Source organism: Saccopteryx leptura, chromosome 8 (assembly GCF_036850995.1).
Source record: "Saccopteryx leptura isolate mSacLep1 chromosome 8, mSacLep1_pri_phased_curated, whole genome shotgun sequence".
Taxonomy (NCBI): Eukaryota; Metazoa; Chordata; class Mammalia; order Chiroptera; family Emballonuridae; genus Saccopteryx; species Saccopteryx leptura.
Genome location: NC_089510.1, coordinates 75,362,079 through 75,384,658, shown reverse-complemented (window position 1 = coordinate 75,384,658; position 22,580 = coordinate 75,362,079). Strand labels below are relative to the sequence as shown.

The window sequence follows — 22,580 nt, the reverse complement described above, 5'->3', positions numbered from 1 at the left end:
CGCCCCGGGAGTGGGCGCCCGCCCGTGTTACCGGACAGAGCCAGAGGTCTTTGAGTGGGCGGAGGCCCCGCCTGATTATGCTAGCAGCTCTGACTGACTGAGCCTTACCCAGAGCCCTGTGCTGAATGGGAATAGAGTGGGGAGTTGCCAGCTCTTTGAGCCTCTTACTATCCAGGCAGAGGCAGCAGCAACCCCATAGCTGGATTATCAGGCTACTAATTGAGGAAGGAAAGACTAGGCTAGAGGCTCCAGGAACACGGACTCTCTCACTGTTGGAGCCTATAAATGCTAATGAGCCTCGACTGCCAACGAGACTGAAGCACAATACATGACATCGCCATAGAGACTTATCAACTGCAAACCTCTACCTGAGCGTGCCAAAGGGGCAGAACCCGGGGTACAGAGTCTCCGACCAGAAAGAGGGAGAGAAAAGAAAAAGCAAGAAGATAACCTCTCAAAATCAAGAATAATCCGCAGACTTTATAACCTATCCCATTTTATTATATTTGTTTGTTTCTCTTATCTTCATTCTTGATTTTTTTTTCCTCTTCCAATTTGGTTGTTTAACTCTCTGCCGGACTTACTCTCTCCTCTCCTTGAACTACACACTACCCATAAGTGTTACATCTCCCATTATCTTTTCTTTCCTCTTCCTTTCTCTTTATGAGGGTTGCACTCCAAAACCCTTAACTCTCTCTCTCTCTCTCCTTTTTTCTTCTTTTAGTGGTTCCCTCTTTGTTTTCTCCCTCTATATTAGTTTCTTCCTTTCTCCTTTATGTTTCCTCTCATTCAAAACTCAATAATGAACAAATTATCTTATCTGGGACTCAAACTTATGTTTTTGGCATTTTGGGGGTTTTTACTTCACCTTTTTAACTCACTAGCAGTGCTCCCATCCCTGGCTCTCCATTTCATCTAGTTCTTGTTCCACTAAATACAATAGTAATTTTTTAATTTGTCCCCCCATTTTCCTGTTTCCCTCTTATTCCTCTCATCATAACTCTTAGTCAACCAACACCTAAAAGCAAATCATTTTATTCTTGACCCAAATTTTCTCCTTATTTGCTTTTTGTAGGTCCATACCTCCTTTTTTTTTCTGTTTGTTTTTTGTGCCCCATGATTACTTCTCCCCAATTCAAGCCCTCCATCACAGGCATTGTTTGTTCTATTTAGTACAAAATAATTCACAGTTCACCACAAGATTTTCTCAAGAAAGAGGGGAGAGGAGAGGAGAGGAAAAAAGGAGGGGGGGTGAATAATTTCCTTTTTTAAAAAAATTTTTATTTTATTTTATTTTTCTTTATTTAATTATTAATTTTTTTTAAAAAAACACAACTCTTCGATTTTTTATTTTTATTTTTTTAACTCTTTATTCTTTATTAAATCTTATTAATACTATCAACAAAACCACCCTCACATGCCATTAAGGAAGAGAAAATCGAATATCATGAATACAAAAGAAAGAGAGGTAACAGATAGATGAGGAAAAATCTATGGAGAAAAAATTTAATATATTGGAAACCTTGGAGTTAAACGACAGAGAATTTAAAATAGAAATCCTAAAAATACTCAGAGATATAGAAGAAAACACAGAAAGGCAATTTAGGGAGCTCAGGAAACAACTCAATGAACACAAAGAATATATTTCGAAGGAAATTGAAACTATAAAAACAAATCAAACAGAGATGAAAAACTCAATTCACGAGCTGAAAAACGAGGTAACAAGCTTAGCTAATAGAACAGGCCAGATAGAAGAGAAGATTAGTGAAATAGAAGACAAGCAACCTGAGGCACAACAGAGAGAAGAAGAAAGACTCAAAAATTAAAAAAAAAAAATGAGATAGCCTTACAGGAATTATCTGACTCCATCAAAAAGAATAACATAAGAATAATAGGTATATCAGAGGGAGAAGAGAGAGAAAATGGAATGGAACATACTTAAATAATAGATGAGAACTTCCCAAACCTGTGGAAAGAACTAAAGCCTCAAATTCAAGAAGCAAACAGAACTCTGAGTTTTCTTAACCCCAACAAACCTACTCCAAGGCACATCATAATGAAATTGGCACAAACCAACGGCAAAGAAAACATTCTCAAGGCAGCCAGGGGAAAAAAATATATAACATATAAAGGAAGGCCCATTAGATTATCATCCGACTTCTCAACAGAAACTCTACAAGCTAGAAGAGAGTGGACCCCAATATTTAAAGTCCTGAAAGAAAGGAACTTTCAGCCACGAATACTATACCCATCAAAGCTATCCTTCAAATATGAAGGAGAAATAAAAACATTCACAGATACAGAAAAGATGAGGGAATTTATCATCAGAAAACCCCCACTCCAGGAATTACTAAAGGGGCTTCTCCAATCAGATACAAAGAACAACAACAACAACAACAAAAAGCTACAAGTAAAAGCTCTTAGAAGAACACAATAAAACCAAATTTAAACTGTGACAACAACAAAAAGAAAGTGGGGGGGAAGAGGATGGAGATTAACAGTAGCAAAGGACGATGGAGTGCAAAAGTACTCACAAAATAGTGCACTACAATGAACAGGGTAGGAACCCTTTTCATTACTTAAAGGTAACCACCATTGAAAAAACCACCACAGAAGCACATGATTTAAAAAAGATAGCAACAGAGGAAAGATGTATGGAATACAACCAAATAAAAACAAAAGATAGAAAAATGAAAGAGAAGGCTCAAACAAGACACAAAACAGAAAGCAATCTATAATTTTTCTTTCTTTGTGTTGTCTTTGCCTGGTTTTGGAATCAGAATTATGCTCGCCTCATAAAAGGAACTTGGAAGTCTTCCTTCCTCTTGAATTTTTTGAAATAGCTTGACAAGGATAGGAGTTAGTTCTTCTTTGAATATTTGGTAGAATTCACCAGTGAAGCCATCAGGCCCCAGGGTTTTGTTTTTGGGGAGCTTTTTGATAACTATCAATCTCATTTGTTGTTATCGGTCTGTTTAGGTTTCCCGACTCTTCCAGATTAATTTTTGAAAGATTATATGTTTCAAGGAATTTGTCCATTTCACCTAGGTTGTTTAATTTTTTGGCATACAGTTCTTCATAGTATTTTCTTACAATATTTTGTATTTCTGTTGTGTCAGTTGTTACTTCTCCACTCTCATTTCTAATTTTATTTATTTGAGTCCTCTCTCTTCTTTCTTGGTGAGTCTCGTTAAAGGTTCATCAATCTTGTTTATCCTTTCAAAGAACCAACTCTTGATTTCATTGATCCTCTGTATTGTGTCTTTAGCTTCTATGTCGTTTATTTCCACTCTGATCTTTATTATTTCCTTCCTTCTACTACATTTGGGCTTTACTTGCTGTTCTTTTTCTAGTTCTTTTAGATGCAGGGTTAAGTTGTTTATTTGAGCTTTTTCTAGCTTCTGAAAGTGTGCTTGTAGTGCTATGAACTTCCCTCTCAGTACTGCTTTTGCTGTGTCCCACAAATTTTGAGCTGTTGTATGCTCATTATCATTCGTTTCTAGGAATTTTTAAAATTTCTTCTTTGATCTCATTATTAATCCATTTGTTATTTAACAACCTGCTATTTAGTTACCTTGTGTTTGAGTATTTTTGAGTTTTTCTGTTGTGGTTGATTTCTAGTTTCATGCCATTGTAAACAGAGAAAGTGCTTGATATAATTTCAATCTTCTTAAATTTGTTGAAACCTCTTTTGTGCCCTAATACGTGGTCTATCCTAGAGAATGTACCATGAACACTTGAAAAGAATGTATATTCTGCTGCTTTAGGATAAAAGGCTCTATATATATCTATTAAACCCAGTTGATCTAGTGTGTCCTTTAAATCTGCTGTTTCTTTGTTAATTTTCTTTCTTTAGGATCTATCTAGTGATGTTAGTGGGGTATTGAAATCTCCTACTGTTATGGTATTGCTGTTGATCTGTTTCCACTTTTTCGGCTTTTATGAATAATAATGCTTTGACATTCATGTACAAGTTTTTGTGTATACATATTTTTTCAATTCTCTTGAGTATATGCCTACAAGTAGAATTGGTGGTTGATATGCTATCTCATTGTTTAACCTAAACTGTCAAATTGTTCTTCATAGCAGCTGCACCATTTTATAGGAATATATGAGGGCTCCAATTTCCTCACATTCTGTTACTGTCTCCTTTTTAAAATTAGTATCATTACAGCCATCTTAGTGGAAGTGAAATTGTAGTGGTTTTGATTTGCATTTCACTAGTGGTTAGTACCTCTTCATGTGGAGTATCTTTGCATGTGCTTACTAGCCATTTGATATTTACTTTGAAGAACTGTTCATTCAAATCCTTTGCCCATTTTTAAATAAGATTACTTGTTTATTGCTGAGTTGTAGGAGTTCTAGTATTCTGAATACTAGACCCGAATCAGATGTATGATTTAAATATTTTCTCCCATTCTATTAGGCTGTCTTTTAATTTTCTTGATAGTGTTTTCTGATACACAAGTTTTTAATGTTAATGAAGTCCAATTTACTTATTTTTTCTTTTGTTGTTTGTGCTTTCAATGTCAAATCATACTGTTATCTAATCCAGGATCACAAAGATCAACAACTATGTTTATTTCTAAGAATTTTACACTTTTATTTGTTATATTCGGGTATTGTTTTGAGTTAATTTTTATACATGGTAGGATGCTGGAGTCTAAATTCATTCATTTGTATGTGGATATCCTGTTGTCCCAGCACCATTTCTTAAAAAGATTATTCTTTCCCTATTAAATGGTCTTGTTACCCTTGTTGTAAAACCATGTATCTGTGGCCAATTGATTTAATTATGGACTCTCAATTGTATTTCATTGTGCAAATGTATACTGGGCTTATAATGAAAAGATTTTTAATTGCATCCCCTGAGTAAAAATGGACTAGGTTGATTCAATAAGGCCACAGTATTCACAGTTATATTTGTTACTATGCATCAGCAAAAAGCAAAAGTCCTGAGTTCCCTTCTGTTCTGACATCTAGGAGTTGAGGTGAGAGGAAGGATATTTATAGTGTAACACAGGACAGTTCAGAAATATTTTGTAAAATACATAACACTTCAATGAAAACACTTTCCAAGTACACTGGTCATAGATGCAATAAGAAATAAAATATTTTAGGTCCAATATGAAAAAAAGACGTGACATCTCAGGAAAATAAAATTTTATATAATAACCAGAATTAATACTAAGTCATATGTATAATTTTATATTAGTAGCACTTCTATTAATAGAATTAATAACATGTAAGCTAGTATTTATGCCTAAGCATTACAGAGAAAACTTTCAGAAATCTTAAATTTTTACACAGACTGAAGGAAATTATCAAAGGAAGATAATGAAACAAATTGATTTCACAAAAGAAAGGTGGCCCTAGCCGGTTGGCTCAATGGTAGAGCATCAGCCTGGCGTGTGGATGTCCCGGGTCCCATTCCTGGTCAAGGCTCACAGGAGAAGTGACCATCACTTCATCCCCCTCTCCCTTCTCTCTCTCTCTCTCTCTCCTCCTCCTCCTCCTCCTCCCGCAGTCATGGCTCAGTTGGAGCAAGTTGGCCCCAGGTGTTTAGGATGGCTCCATGGCCTCACCTCAGGCACTAAAATAGCTCAGTTGTTGAGCAACAGAGCAATGGCAGAGCATCACCCCATAGGGGGCTTGCCAGATAAATCTCAATCGGGCACATGCGGGAGTCTCTCTGCCTTTCCACTTCTCACTTAAAAAAAAATAAAGTAAGGTATGCAAAGAAAGAACATATATAACAAGAAACAAGTTTTTTTTCTTTTAAATTAATTTTAAAGGGGTACATTGATAATCAGGGTACATATGTTCAGAGAAAACATCTCTAGGTTATTTTGACATTTGATTATGCTGCATTCCCATCACCCAAAGTCCAACTGTCTTCCGTCATATTCTAACTGGTTATCTTTGTGCCCCTCACCTCCCCCAGCCCCCTCCCTCTCCTGCCCCATCCCGTAACCACCACACTCTTGTCCATGTCTCTGAGTCTCATTTTTATGTCCCACTTATGTACGGAATCATATAGTTCATAGTTTTTTCTGATTTACTTATTTCGCTCAGTATAATGTTATCAAAGTCCATCCATGTTGCTGTAAATGATCTGATGTCATCATTTCTTATGGCTGAGTAGTATTCCATAGTATATATGTACCAAAGCTTTTTAATCCACTTGTCCTCTGAGGGACACTTGGGCTGTTTCCAGATCTTTGCTATTGTGAACAATGCTGCCATAAACATGGGGTGCATTTCTTCTTTTCAAACAGTGCTATGGTGTTCTTGGGACATATTCCTAAAAGTGGAATAGCTGGGTCAAAAGGCAGTTCGATTTTTAACTTTTTGAGGACTCTCCATACTGTTTTCCACAGTGGCTGCACCAGTCTGCATTCCCACCAGCAATGCAGGAGGGTTCCCTTTTCTCCACATCCTCGTCAGCACTTATTCTGTGTTGTTTTGTTGATGAGCGCCATTCTGACTGGTGTGAGGTGATATCTCATTGTGGTTTTAATTTGCATTTCTCTAATGATTAGCGATGTTGAGCATTTTTTCATATGCCTATTGGCCCTCTGTATGTCCTCTTTGGAGAAGTGTCTATTCATTTCTTGTGCCCATTTTTTGATTGGATTGTTTGTCTTCCTGGTATTGAGTTTTATAAGTTCTTTATAAATTTTGGTTATTAACACCTTATCAGACGTATTGTCAAATATGTTCTCCCATTGTATAGTTTGTCTTTTTATTCTGTTCTTATTGTTTTTAGCAGTGCAAAAGCTTTTTAGTTTGATATAGTCCCATTTGTTGATCCTGTCTTTTATTTCCCTTGCCCGTGGAGATAAATCGGCAAATTTGCTGCGAGAGATGTCAGAGAGCTTACTGCCTATGTTTTCTTCTAAGATGCTTATGGTTTTACGGCTTCCATTTAAGTCTTTTATCCATTTTGAGTTTATTTTTGTGAATGGTGTAAGTTGGTGGTCTAGTTTCATTTTTTTGCAGGTAGCTGTCCAATTTTCCCAACACCATTTGTTGAAGACACTGTCTTTACTCCAATGTATGCTCTTACCTCCTTTGTCAAATATCAGTTGTCCATAAAAGTGTGGGTTTATTTCTGGGTTCTCAGTTCTGTTCCATTGATCTATATGCCTGTTCTTATGCCAGTACCAGGCTGTTTTGAGTACTATGACCAGTAGTATAACTTGATATCCGGAAGTGTGATGCCTCCCACTTTATTCTTCCTTTTCAAGATTTCTGAGGCTATTCGTGTTCTCTTTTGGTTCCATATAAAGTTTTGGAATAGGTGTTCTATATCTTTGAAGTAAGTCATTGGTATTTTAATCAGTATTGCATTGAATTTATAAATTGCTTTGGGTAATATAGACATATTAATGATGTTTATTCTTACTAACCATGAACACGGTATATGCTTCCACTTGTTTGTATCTTCCCTGATTACTTTTATCAATGTTTTATAACTTTCTGAATATAAGTCTTTAATCTTCCTGGTTAAATTTTTCCTAGGTACTTTATTTTTCTGGTTGCAATGGGGAAGAGGATTGCTTCCTTAATTTCTCCTTCTGACAGTTCATTGTAAGTTTATAAAAATGCCTCTGATTTCTGAGTATTAATTTTATATCCTGCCACCTTGCTGAATTCATTTATCAGGTTCAGTAGCTTTCTGACTGAGACTTTAAAGTTTTCTATGTACAATATCGTATCATCTGCAAATAATGATAGTTTTACTTCTTTTCCAATTTGGATACCTTTTATTTCTTCTTCTTGTCTGATTGCTGTGGCTAGGACTTCCAGAACTATGTTGAAAAAGAGTGGTGGAAGGGGGCACCCCTGCCTTGTTCCTGATCTTTAGGGGATTGCTTTTAATTTTTGCCCATTGAGTATGATGTTGGCTGTGGGTTTGTCATAGATGGCCTTTATCATGTGGAGGTATGTTCCCAGTTTTCCCACTTTGCTGAGAGTTTTGATCATGAATGGGTGCTGGATTTTATCAAATGCTTTTTCTGCATCAACTGGAATTACCATGTGGTTTTTCTCCTTGCTTTTGTTTATGTGATGAATCACATTGATTGATTTGCAAATATTGTACCATCCTTGCCTCCCATGAATAAATCCCACTTGATCATGATGTATAATTTTTTTCATATATTTTGGATCCAGTTTGCTAATATTTTGTTGAGGATTTTAGCATCTAAATTCATCAGGGATATTGGCATATAATTTTCTTTCTTTGTGTTCTCTTTGCCTGGTTTTGGAATCAGAATTATGCTCGCCTCATAAAAGGAACTTGGAAGTGACCCTTCCTCTTGAATTTTTTGAAATAGCTTGAGAAGGATAGGAGTTAGTTCTTCTTTGAGTATTAGGTAGAATTCACTTGTGAAGCCATCAGAACCAGGACTTTTCCTTTTTGGGGAGTTTTTTTTAATCTAAAATTGGAAACAGGGAGGCAGTCAGATTCCCCATGCACCGACTGGGATCCACCCGGCATGCCCACCAGGGGACGATGCTCTGCCCATCTGGGCCATTGCTCTGTTGCAACCAGAGCCATTCTAGCGCCTGAGGCAGAGGCCACAGAGGCATCCTCAGCACCTAGGCCAACTTTGCTCCAATGGAGCCTTGGCTGCAGGAGGGGAAGAGAGACAGAAAGGAGAGGGGGAGGGGTGGAGAAACAGATGGGCACTTCTCCTGGGTGCCCTGGCCGGGAATCGAACTCAGGACTCCTGCACGTCAAGCCAACGCTCTACCATTGAGCTAACTGGCCAGGGCCTGGGAGTTTTTTGATAACAGTTTCGATCTCATTTGTTGTAATTGGTCTGTTTTGGTTTTCTGATTCTTCCAGATTGATCTTTGGAAGATTATATGTTTCAAGGAATTTGTCCATTTCATCTATGTTGCCTAGTTTTTTGGCGTACAGTTCTTCATAGTATTTTCTTACAATATTTTGTATTTCTGTTGTGTCAGTTATTTCTCCACTCTCATTTCTTATTTTATTTGAGTCCTTTCTCTTCTTTTCTTGGTAGTCTGGTTAAAGGTTCATCGATCTTGTTTACCTTTTCAAAGAATCAGCTCCTGGTTTCATTCATCCTCTTTTTTGTCTCTTTAGCCTCTATGTCATTTACTTCTCCTCTGATCTTTATTATTTCCTTCCTTCTACTAGCTCTGGGCTTGCTGTTCTTTTTCTAGTTCTTTTAGATGCAGGGTCAAGTTGTTTATTTGAGCTTTTTCTAGCTTCTTATGGTATACCTGTAATGCTATGAACTTCCCTTTCAGTACTTCTTTTGCTGTGTTCCTTAAATTTTGAGTTGATGTATGCTCGTTATCATTTGTTTCTAGAAAAGTTTTTATTTCTTCTTTGATCTCATTGTTAACCCATTTGTTATTTAATAACATGCTATTTAGTTTCCAAGTGTTTGAGTATTTTTCAGTTTTTCTGTTGTGGTTGATTTCTAGTTTCATGCCATTGTGAGCAGAGAAAGTGCTCGATATGATTTCAATCTTCTTAAATTTGTTGAGACCGCTTTTGTAACCTAACATGTGGTCTATCCTAGAGAATACCATGAGCACTTGAAAAGAATGTATATTCTACTGCTTTAGGGTGAAAGGGTCTGAAGATATCTATTAAATTGAGTTGATCTAGTATGTCCTTTAAGTCTGCTGTTTGTTAATTTTTTTTCTTGAGGATCTATCTAGTGATGTTAGTGGGGTATTGAAATCCCCTACTATTTATAGTATTGCTGTTGATCTTGCCCTTTAAATCCATCAAAGTGTGGTTTATATATTTAGGTGCTCCTATTTTAGGTGCATAGATATTTATAATGGTGATATCTTCCTGTTGGATTGCTCCCTTTATCATTATGTTGTGACCTTCTTTATCTCTTACTATAGCCTTTGTTTTAAAACCATTTTGTCTGATAAAAGTATTGCTACCCCAGCTTTTTTTTCATTTCCATTTGTGTGAAATATTTTTTCCATCCTTTTATCTTCAGTCTATGTGCATCTTTTGTTTTAAGGGGTGTCTCTTGTAGACAGCATATGTGTGGGTCCTGTTTTCTTATCCATGTAGCTACCCTATGTCTTTTGATCGGATCATTTAATCCATTTACATTTAAGGTTATTATTGACATGTAGTTGTTTATTGCTATTTTATTCTTTAAAACTGTATTCTTATTTTGCTATATCCTTTTTCTCCTTTGATGTGTTTACAACAGGCCCCTTAGCATTTCTTGCAGCATTGGTTTGGTTGTAGAGAATTCCTTGAGTTGTTTTTTTTTTGTCTTGAAAGCTTTTTTTCCTCCTTCAATTTTAAACGATAGCCTTGCTGGATAAAATAGTCTTGGTTGTAGGCTCTTCTTCTGCATTACTTTGAATATTTCTTGCCATTCCCTTCTGGCCTCAAGTTTTTCTGTTGAGAAGTCGGAAGTCATCCTTATGGGGGCTCCTTTGTAGGTGATAGTCTTTTTTTCTCTAGCAGCTTTTAATATTTTCTCTTTATCACTTAGCTTTGGTATTTTAATTATGATGTGTCTTGGTGTAGATTTCTTTGGGTTTCTCTTTAATGGAGTTCTCTGTGCTTCTTGAACTTGTGAGACATTTTCCTGCCTTAATTGAGGGAAGTTTTCAGCTATGATATGTTTGAACAAAGTCTCTATCCCTTTTTCTCTCCTCTTCTTCAGGAACCGCTATGATGCAGATGTTATTTCTCTTCATGTTGTCACAGAGCTCTCTTAGAGTTTCCTCAGACTTTTGAGTCTCTTTTCTTTTTTCTGCTCTGCTTCCGTGCCTTCATTTATCTTGTCCTCTAACTTGCTGATTCGATTCTCGGCTTCATCCATCCTGCTTTTAATTCCTTCTATTGTGTTCTTCATTTCTGATATTGTATTTGTCATTTCTGCCTGATTTTTTTTTATTATTTCAATGTCCTTTTTAACATTTGCTATCTGTTTATTTAGGTGTTCGTAATAACAATCTATTGTTGTTCTAATATCTTAGAGCATCCTAACAATCATTATTTTAAATTCTGCATCTGGTAATTTGGTTATATCTGACTCATTCAAGTCCTTTTCTGGGGATTTCTCTTGATTCATTTGTGTTGCATTTCTGTGCCTTCTCATTTTGTCTGTGTAAAATAATGTTTTGGCCCCTGGAGTCCACTGGGTGTGCCTCTGTGTTCCCTAGGTGTGGTCTGTCTGCAGGCCCACCACCCCCTCTCACAACAAGTTTTTTTAAACCAAGTTTATCAGTTAATAATAAGTTCAGAAGATTCATATACAAGGGAAAATCAGAAGTACAACTAATTCTTCCTATGAGACTTGAAACAATTTCTTCCCTCCAAGGTTAGGGTAGTATCCTTTTCAACTTTGTTTTTCCCTACTATGCTTAGTATAGCCCCTCTGCAAAGAGGAGGCGCACAGTATTTGTTGAATAAATATCCCAAATGGACATTTTCCAGTCAGCCAAGGGAAAAATGCTTGCCTCCACTTGCAGTGAAGACTAGATGGAATGCACAATCTTTTTGGCTGCCCTTTCAACCTATTTATAAACACTTAGAATATTTCTATGTCAGGGTGTTGTAAGCAGTTATACAAACATGATTTGAATCTTTCATCTTAGTCAAATTGTGAGTTGAAAACCTCACTTGACAAGGAATAATTTAGCCCACTTTCCTGCAATGAAAAGGATTTCTAGAAATGAAAATTTCTGAGCCATGTTCTAAAAATGGTGAACTTGAAGACTAAATTCTAAAAATAGGGTTCTCTGATTTTAAGCTTTATGAAATGAACTATTGTATTTATCATTTAGGTCATCTTTTTAATTCAGTCACTCAATTGCAAAATCTGTTGAACACTTGTGTTATTAAGTACTATTCTAGGGACCATGGATATAACAGAGGACAAATCTAAAACTGCGACGCTCACAGACCATACTTTAATAGTAACACTATAATTAACAGACTGGAAGTGAAAAATCACTGAATAATAGTGCAACTTGTTAGCAAAAATTAAAACATCATGTTGGAATATAAAAATTCTACAAATATCTTAGCAATTACCATATTTCCCCATGTATAAGACACTCCCATGTATAAGACACATCTTAATTTGGGGGCCCGAAATTTGAAAAAAATGTATTATATAAAGTTATTAAACTCAAGTTTTATTCATCATAAAATTCATACAACTCCTCATCACTGTCAAAATTCCCATCCATTAGCTTGTCCTCATCTGTGTCTGATGACAATCAGTCTTCAACAATCAGCATAAAAACAAGCGTGAAAAAGCAAGAAATACAAGTTAAAACACTATAACCACTGTATAAGATGCACCCAGTTTTTAGATCCCAAATTTTTTTTAAAAGATGTGTCTTATACATGGGGAAATATGGTACTTGCAAATTTATATTATGTAAAGATTCTACTTACTTTGAGAAGAGCTTACTCATATGAACACTTTATCCATTATAAAACTGAATACAAAATAATTATTAACATGGTGCTAGAAGTTCTGGCCAGAGCAATCAGACAAGACAAAGAAATAAAAGGCATCCATATCAGAAAAGAAGAAGTAAAGGTATCACTTTTTGCTGATGATATGATCCTATACATCGAAAACCCAAAGGACTCCACAAAAAGATTACTAGAAACAATAAACCAATACAGTAAGGTCGCAGGATACAAAATTAACATACAAAAGTCCATAGCCTTCCTATATGCCAACAATGAAATATTAGAAAACGAACTCAAAAAAATAATCCCCTTCACGATTGCAACAACAAAAAAAAAATACCTAGGAATAAACATAACAAAGAATGTAAAGGACCTATATAAAGAAAACTACAAGGCATTGCTAAGAGAAATAGAAAAAGACACAATGAGATGGAAAAATATTCCTTGTTCTTGGATAGGAAGAATAAATATAATTAAAATGGCCATATTACCCAAAGTAATATATAAATTTAATGCAATTCCCATCAAAATTCCTATGACATTTTTTAAAGAAATGGAACAAAAAATCATAAGATTTATATGGAACTATAAAAAACCCCGAATAGCCAAAGCAATCCTAAGGAAAAAGAATGAAGCTGGGGGCATTACAATACCTGACTTTAAACTATATTATAGGGCCACAATAATCAAAACTGCATGGTATTGGCAGAAAAATAGACACTCAGACCAATGGAACAGAATAGAAAGCCCAGAAATAAAACCACATATATATGGTCAAATAATCTTTGATAAAGGGGCCAACAACACACAATGGAGAAAAGAAAGCCTCTTCAACAAATGGTGTTGGGAAAACTGGAAAGCCACATGCAAAAGAATGAAACTCGACTACAGCCTGTCCCCGTGTACTAAAATTAATTCAAAATGGATCAAAGACCTAAATATAAGATCTGAAACAATAAAGTACATAGAAGAAGACATAGGTACTAAACTCATGGATCTGGGTTTTAAAGAACATTTTATGAACTTGACTCCAAAGGCAAGAGAAGTGAAGGCAAAGATAAATGAATGGGACTACATCAGAATAAAAAGTTTTTGCTCAGCAAGAGAAACTGATATCAAAATAAACAGACAGCCAACTAAATGGGAACTGATATTTTCAAACAACAGCTCAGATAAGGGCCTAATATCCAAAATTTACAAAGAATTCATAAAACTCAACAACAAACGAACAAACAATCCAATAAAAAAATGGGAAGAGGACATGAACAGACACTTCTCCCAGAAAGAAATACAAATGGCCAACAGATATATGAAAAGATGCTCAGCTTCATTAGTTATTAGAGAAATGCAAATCAAAACTACAATGAGATACCACCTCAACCCTGTTAGATTAGCTATTATCAACAAGACGGGTAATAGCAAATGTTGGAGAGGCTGTGGAGAAAAAGGAACCCTCATACACTGTTGGTGGGAATGTAAAGTAGTACAACCACTATGGAGGAAAGTATGGTGGTTCCTCAAAAAACTGCAAATAGAACTACCTTATGACCCAGCAATCCCTCTACTGGGTATATACCCCAAAACCTCAGAATCATTGATACGTAAAGACACATGTAGCCCCATGTTCATTGCAGCACTGTTCACAGTGGCCAAGACATGGAAACAACCAAAAAGCCCTTCAATAGAAGACTGGATAAAGAAGATGTGGCACATATACACTATGGAATACTACTCAGCCATAAGAAATGATGACATCAGATCATTTACAGCAAAATGGTGGGATCTTGATAACATTATACGGAGTGAAATAAGTAAATCAGAAAAAAACAAGAACTACATGATTCCATACATTGGTGGAACATAAAAACGAGACTAAGAGACATGGACAAGAGTGTGGTGGTTACCAGGGGTGGGGGGAGGGAGGACACAGGAGGGAGGGAGGGAGAGAGTTAGGGGGAGGGGGAGGGGCACAGAGAAAACTGGATAGAGGGTGACGGAGGACAATCTGACTCTGGGCGAGGGGTATGCAACATAATTTAATGACAAGATAACCTAGACATGTTTTCTTTGAATATATGTACCCTGAATTATTGTCATCCCATTAACATTAATAAAAATTTATAAAAAAAAAAAGAAATAAAAAAAATTATTTCCAATTAAAGACAGAGCTCCATATTGTCCACCATAAGAAATACAAGACCTCATATTAACATTTTTGTGGAAAAAAGAGAGAAAACTGACAAATTTCACTCCAAATTAGACAAGTAAAAATTTAAAAAGAAAATCTGTTTTCCTCTATTTCTGTTTTTTACATTTATAATAAATCATATATTGCACCAAAGAGCATAAATGTATATTATGTACTGTGTTTATAGCACAGTTAGACAAATATATGGTTAGATTATATTTCTGGAAGCAAGGGAGAAAGAAAGTAAAGAAGGAAATGAGGGTCTTTAAATATAGCATGACATGATTAAACTGAGAAGAAAAGTACATGGTATTTTACACACGTGGTTACTTGAAATTACAGGAAATGATTCAGTGCCCTTTGGGCTTGGGATGCTAGAAGATGATAAAGACACAGTATTTTCCACCCAAGTACACACAGGGGAGGCAAATGTGCACAAGGAACTGTGATACAAGGCAGGCTGTGATCAGCCCTGTAACACAAGGGCTATCTATACCTGTTAGAAACTATCACTTACAGGTGTTGAGCTAAGTCCTTTACATGTCATTTCATTTCATCCTCTCCACAAACCTATACAGTAGTTACTGGTATTCGTGATTTATAGCAAAGATATCAAGCATAGAAAAGTTTAAAAACTTGCACATGGCCACAGAATAATGAAAAGGTGCAATCCATCAATCAGTTCATGCACTTTCCACCATGCCATGCCATGGTCCAATAAATGAAAGGACATATCCAAGTGAGGCATTTTAGAGGAGACACGCTAGGACTCAATGAATAGGAGTCCCAGGAGCAAAATTAAAACAGAGGTAGTATAATTCTAGGCAAAGAAAACAACTTGAAAAAAGGTAATAAAGTGGGAAAGCACAACATGCATTCAGGGAATGGCCCCAGACTCATGGCTATAGCACAGCTGTGAAGGCAGTGCCATAGTGGAACTAGGACATAGACTCTAGAACCCAAATATACATGGTCTGAATCTTGGACCTACCACTTACTAGTTATGTTACTTCGGCAAGTTATTTAATCTCACTGAGGCTCGGTTACCTCAACTATAAAATGAAGTAACACCATCTACCTCACAGGTTCCTGTGAGGACTGAATGGACATCTGGCTATGGTATCATTCTAGACAAGACTACCACAAGAAAAAAAAATTACAAGTCAATATCCCTGATGAGCACAATGCAAAAAAACTCAACAAAATACTAGCAAATGGAATCCGACAACACAGTAAAAGAATCACACAGCACAATCAAGCAGGATTTATTCCAGGGATGCAAGGATGATTCACAATCAATGTGACACACCATGTTGATAAAATGAAAGATAAAAATCACATAATCATCTCAACAGATGTAAGGGAAAAAGAGCACTTGACAAAATCCAACATCTATTTATGATAAGAAAAAGATACAGTCTCAACAAAATAGGTATAGAGGGAACATACCTCAAAATAATAAAGGCCATATATGCATGACAAGCCCACAGCTAACATCATACTCAGTAGTGAAAAGCTGAAAGCTTTTCCTCTAAGATAAGAAACAAAACAAGAATACCCACTCTCACTATTTTGATTCAACATAGAACTGGAAGTCCCAGCAAGAGCAATTAGGCATGAAAAAGAAATAAAAGGTATCCAAATTGAAAAGGAGAAAGTAAAACTATCACTATTAGCAGATGGTATGGTATGATATATAGAAAACTCGACTCAACAACAAAAAACACCTGTTAGAACTAATAAATGAATTCAGTAAAGTTGCATAATACAAAACCAATATACAAAAACCTGTTGTGTATCAATATACTAATAAAGAACTATCAAAAAGAGAAAATTTGATTAAAAGAAATTAAGAACAATCCCATTTAAATTGCATCAAAAATTAAAATATCTAGGAATATATTTAAAGAGTTGAAAAATAAAACACTGAAAACTATAAAACATTGATTTAAAAAAGTGAAGATGTAAATAAATAGATATTCTATGTTCATAGACTAGAAGAATTAATATTGTTAAAATGTCCATATCACCCAAATCAATCTACAGATTCATTCAATGCAACCACTATCAAAACTCCAATGGTATTTTCCCCAGAAATAGGACAAATCCTAAAATTTAAGAACAAAGCTGAAGACATCATGCTCCCTGATTTTAAATTATATTACAAAGCTCTCCTGGCCTGTGGTGGTGCAGTGGATAAAGTGTTGACCTGGAACGCTGAAATCACCTGTCTGGAACCCTGGGCTTGCCCAGTCAAGGCAAATAGGACAAACAAGAAATGAACTACTAAACTGAAGCAACTATGAGTTGATACTTCTCATTCCCACCACCTTCACTCTGTAAGATCAATAAGTAAAATCTTTTAAAAATTAAATAAACTATATTGCAAAGCTATAGGAATCAAAATAGAATGGTATTGGCAATAAAAAACAAACACCTAGCTCAATGGAATAGAACAGACAGCCCATAAATAAACCAATGCATACATAGTCAACTGACTCATGACAAAGGAGGCAAAAAAAATTAAAAAAAGAAACAATAGGGAAAGGGCAGTTTTTTCCATATATAGTGTTGGCAAAACCAGACTGGCACATGCAAAAGAATGAAACTAGATCACTACCTTACATCATCCCACTGGGGACAAAATTTTTGTTGCATCCACAAAAACACTTATTCTTACCTAATTCGAGTATGCTGATCTCAAATCTGACATCAGTTTTTCTCTGTAAGCTACAGTTTTTTTGCAATTGAAGATTTTAGGTTTTCATCTTATTGTAAAGTTTTTAACATTTAGATGAAGTAGAATGTCTTCTTAGGCATCATCTTTGTGAAAATATAATAATTTATATAATGCAGTAAACTCACTAATACACTAAAAATATGACTGCATCAGAATTTGTCTACAATTTTGAAATAGAACATATTAAAACACTTATTTTAATCATAAAATTTGCGCAAAACTTATTTAAATTCTACTCAGGCAAAAATTTGTGTTTGTAGCTCTTGCGTTTGTGTACTTGTTGAGGACAATCTCATTTGATGCTCCAGCAGTAGTCTGCTCATCACTAACAGCTCCAAGATTTTTGGGAAACTTATCAAGGTGACTGACTGTTCAGGAAGTGAATCTTAACACTCATGTCACATCCAATGTCACGGAAAGCCAACAGCATTCTTTGAACCAGAAGTTCATAGTTTTTCTGCTTTTATGTTGCCAAGGAAGTTCTTTGTAACTGTCACAAAAGACTGCCATGCTGCTTTCTTCTCCTTATTCATCTTCATGGCAAATTCTTCATCACATATGAGGGTTCGAATTTGAGGTCCATTGAATATACCTGCTTTTATCTTCTTAAAAGAAAAGGCAGGAAAAGAAGAAATAATATGTTGAAAACATTCACTTTCTCTATTCAAAGCCTGAACAAACTGCTTCATTAAGGCAAGTATGATGTGAAGTGGGGAAAAAATGATCCTGTCTCGATAAACTACAGGTTCATTCACAATATTTTGCATCCCTACTTCCAAAGCTTCACGTTTCAGCCACTCTTTCTGTGTCCAGTGTTTCTCCCGAGCTCGGCTGTCCCACAAACACAGAAAGTTAAAGATACTTCATGAAACCTCTCTGTTGTCCTAGCAGGAAATTTACCATTTTAAGATCCACACAAATGATCCAGTTATGCTCCTCATACTTCAGAAAGTCAAGGACAATTTTTATGTCATTATAATCTTCTCGCAGATGAGTTGAATAACCAATTGGAACCGCTGCATAAACATTACCATTGTGTAGGAGAACACATTTCAGACTCCATTTAGAGCTGTCAAAAAATAGCCGCCATTCTGTTGGACTGTAAGTGGTAACACCTAGCTGGCTCAGAAGACTACTGATACCATGACAGTAAACAAAGTGTCTGTCTTCAGAAAAAAAGTTCACAAAAATTTGTTCATGCTTCCTGAAATGAAATACTTTAGCTCAGTGGTCCCCAACCATTTTTGGGCCATGGACCGGTTTAATGTCAGAAAATATTTTCACAGACCGGCCTTTAGGGTGGGACGGATAAATGCACAAAATAAAATTATGTGACTGGCGTAAAAACTGTGGCATTTTTAAATGTAACTGTCGAACTTACAAGACAAATGTCAAGAATGAGTCTTAGATGGATGTAACAGAGGGAATCTGGTCATTTTTTAAAAATAAAACATTGTGGCCCTGGCCGGTTGGCTCAGTGGTAGAGCGTCAGCCTGACGTGCAGGAGTCCCGGGTTCGATTCCCAGCCAGGGCACACAGGAGAAGTGTCCATCTGCTTCTCCACCCCTCCCCCTCTCCTTCCTCTCTGTCTCTCTCTTCCCCTCCTGCAGCCAAGGCTCCATGGCAGCAAAGTTGGCCCAGGTGCTGAGGATGGCTCTGTGGCCTCTGCCTCAGGCACTAGAATGGCTCTGGTTGCAACAGAGCAACGCCCCAGATGGGCAGAGCATCGCCCCTTGGTGGGCATGCCGGGTGGATCCCGGTCGGGCGCATGCGGGAGTCTGTCTGACTGCCTCCCCATTTTCAACTTCAGAAAAAAAGAACAAAAACAAAAAAAACACATCGTTCAGACTTAAATATAAATAAAACGGAAATAATGTAAGTTATTTATTCTTTCTCTGTGGACCGGTACCAAATGGCCCACGGACCATTACTGGCCCGCGGCCCGGGGGTTGTGGACCACTGATTTAGCTGACCGGTGAAGTACATTCTTTTCTTGAAGCCCGGAAGCTAATAACTCAGCTGCTTTCTTTGATAGGCCCAAATCTTTTACTAAGTCATTCAATTCGGGTTGGCTAAACTGCTGAGGGGTTAATGACTGCTTAGCATCAGAAGAAGACCCTACAACCATTTCCTCATGCATCTTATCAAAATACACTTGTTCACCATGTTCACTTTCTTAGTCCTTACAAGAAATAAAACCATTGAAAACTGGAACCGGGAGTGTCTCAGAGTGTGGGATAGTTCGTATTGCTGAAGGAATATTAGGATATGCGATCATATGCCGTTTTTTCTTGCCAATGCCCTTTGTATGGATCAGACAGAAATAACAGTCACTGCTGTGGTCCTTAGGTTCACGCCAAACCATGGGAATACCAAAAGGCATTCCTTTGCATTTTCCTTTTGTCCAGTCATGAAGCATTTCCTCACAATTATGACACACAATATGAGAAGCCCAATCCTTGTCTTGATCGCCAAGCGGAACTTGAAAATAGACATTATATGCATGTGTCACAAATGATGAAATATTGTGCCTTTGACGTTGAAGTGTGTAACAGCCACATAACAGAAGGTGTCATTACTATTCTTACATTCACGCCTACTCAAAGAAGCCATGATTCAATCTTAAAACAAAATAAGAGGGTGTTTTTATCAGATAATAATTTTTTACATTTAAAAACAACTACAATTATGTAAAAGTGATGTTTGTAAAACATTAATTGCCTTGTGGTTATGTTCAATCCAAGAGTCGTTGCCCTTTAACTCCAATTTAAAAACCAATGCATGCCATTAACAAAAATAAATTAAAATTGCATAAAAACTAGAGCATGCACAAAAAACGAATTTCAAATTTGGAATCAGCGATGCAGTAATATATAGAAACAGTTCTAAAACCTCATGCAACAGAAAATTTAAAAATATTTGTTCCCCAGTGAACTCTAAATGGATTAAAGACTTGAAAAATTAAGCAAGTGAAACTACATCAAACTAAAACGTTTATGCACAGTAAAGAAAAGAATCAACAAAATGAAAAGGCAACTTGCCAAAGGAGGATATATTTGCAAATCATATGTGATAAGGTGCAGTTTCCAAAATATATAAAGAATTCAATATACCTCAACAACAATAAAAACCAAACACTTGGTAATAAATGGGCAGAGGATCTGAGATGACATTTGCCAAAGAAGATATAAAAACGGTACAGGAAAAGGTGTTTGGCATCACTAATAATAAGGATAATGCAAATCAAAACCACAATGAGGTATCAGTTCACATGCTAGAATGGCTGTTATAAAAAAGACAAGAAGTGTTGGCAAGGATGTAGAGAAAAGGTAACCTTTGTACACTGTTGGTGGCGTGTACCATGGGACTGGTGCAGCCACTATGAAAAATAGTATGCAAGTTCCTCAAAAAATTAAAAATAGAACTGTCATACAATAATTCTGCAATTCTACATCTGAAGAGATATATTTGTCTGAAGAAAATGAAAACACTAACTTGAAAAGACAGACATCCAATGTTCACTGCAGCATTATTTACAATAGCCAAAATATGGAGACAACTTACTACTTGGCCATAAAAGCAAATGAACTCTTGCCATTTGCAACCAGATGGTTGGAACCTGAGGGCATTATGATAAATGAAAAAGTCAGACAGAAAAAGACAAATAGCATTTGATCTCACTTATTTGTAGAATCAACAGAAAAAAATAAAGTTCATCAATACAGAGAACAGATTTTTCTAAAAATGAGATGAGCATGCTAGAATATAAACTGGCTTGGTAAATACAGATTTAGTAGAACATAAACTGGCGCCTGACCAGGTGGTGGCGCAGTGGATAGAGCCTCGGACTCGGATGCGGAGGACCCAGGTTCAAGACCCCAAGGGCTCATCTGGTTTGAGCAAAGCTCACCAGCTTGAGCCCAAGGTCAATGGCTCGAGCAAGGCGTCACTCAGTCTGCTGTAGCTCCCCAGTCAAGGCACATATGAGAAATCAATCAGTGAACAACTAAGGAACTGCAATGAAGAATTGATGCTTCTCATCTCCCCTCCCTTCCTGTCTGTCTGTCCCTATCTGTCCCTCTCTCTGACTCTCTGTCTCTGCCACACACACACACACACACACACACACACACACACACACCACATAAATTGGCTTAATAAATATAGATCTATATTATTTATGTGCTTGGCCAGTCTGGAGCAAGTCACAAAAAGTAGAAATGGTGAAGAATCCTTTGTGGTAATGGCAGCAACATTTAATTGAGAGAGTGGCCATGAAGCCTTCTCTGTTCATCCCAGGCAAAATAAATCCCTCCTTTGCTTTGTTAGCCTTGTTCAGACATGTAAGTATTGACTCCGAGTTCTTATTCACATCTTAATCATTAACTTCTCCAAATTCTTGGCAATAATAAGACTGGTTATGATTTCAACCCACTCATAATCAACTTTTCATCAGTGAATGTTCTTCACCCATCCCTTATTTTCCTGCTCCTTTCTCTTTTCTTGTCATGTCTTTGTAGTGAGCCTGTACTTGTTCCTTTTTTCTTACTCTTCACTTTTAAATTAGATGAGTTCCTTTGAAATACTTATTGCAAAAGGTACATATTGAAGAGGGCCGTATTAGTATTCCAAGTTACTAGAGATTCTCCCTGCTTCATACCAAAGTTCTTCATTTATATTTGTAAATTGTTTTAGACCTTACTTTTTTCCTGGGATAAAAAATAAGCCACACCAGGCTACTATCTTGACATTCCTCAGTCCAGGGGACATCTGTTTCCATTGTTGCAAAGAAAGGACTGTTGGAGTGGTCCCTGAGGGAGTGCTACCTACTTTATGAGAGATTTACAGTTGCAGAAACCCGACTCAGAGCCTTCTCACACCCTGACGTATCGCTACATCTGGCAACTCTTCCCAATCCTGTTATGAAGTTCAAAATGTCTTCTAATTTTGTTAAAGATGGAGTTTGTATTTTTTCTTACGCACTTTACTGTTTTGAGTTGATTTACAAGAGTAAAAAACATACATATCTTCATTATACCACTAATAATTTTTAACAGTTTTGTGCAATCTAATGTTTTAGAGATGAACAATTTTTAGTATATTACAATGTGATATCAGCACCCCATTGTATTGCACCAAAAATCAAACTGTGATGCCAGGTGTGTGACCAAAAAGAGAACTATGTTTGTCTT

At 36.5% G+C, this 22,580-nt stretch overlaps 1 protein-coding gene across 1 annotated transcript in view; it reads right to left on the bottom strand.

The window, feature by feature from the left end:
• Positions 1-22,580, bottom strand: part of GNB4 (G protein subunit beta 4) — a 71,292-nt gene that overhangs the window by 26,715 nt on the left and 21,997 nt on the right. The gene's annotated exons all lie outside the window — the stretch shown is intronic.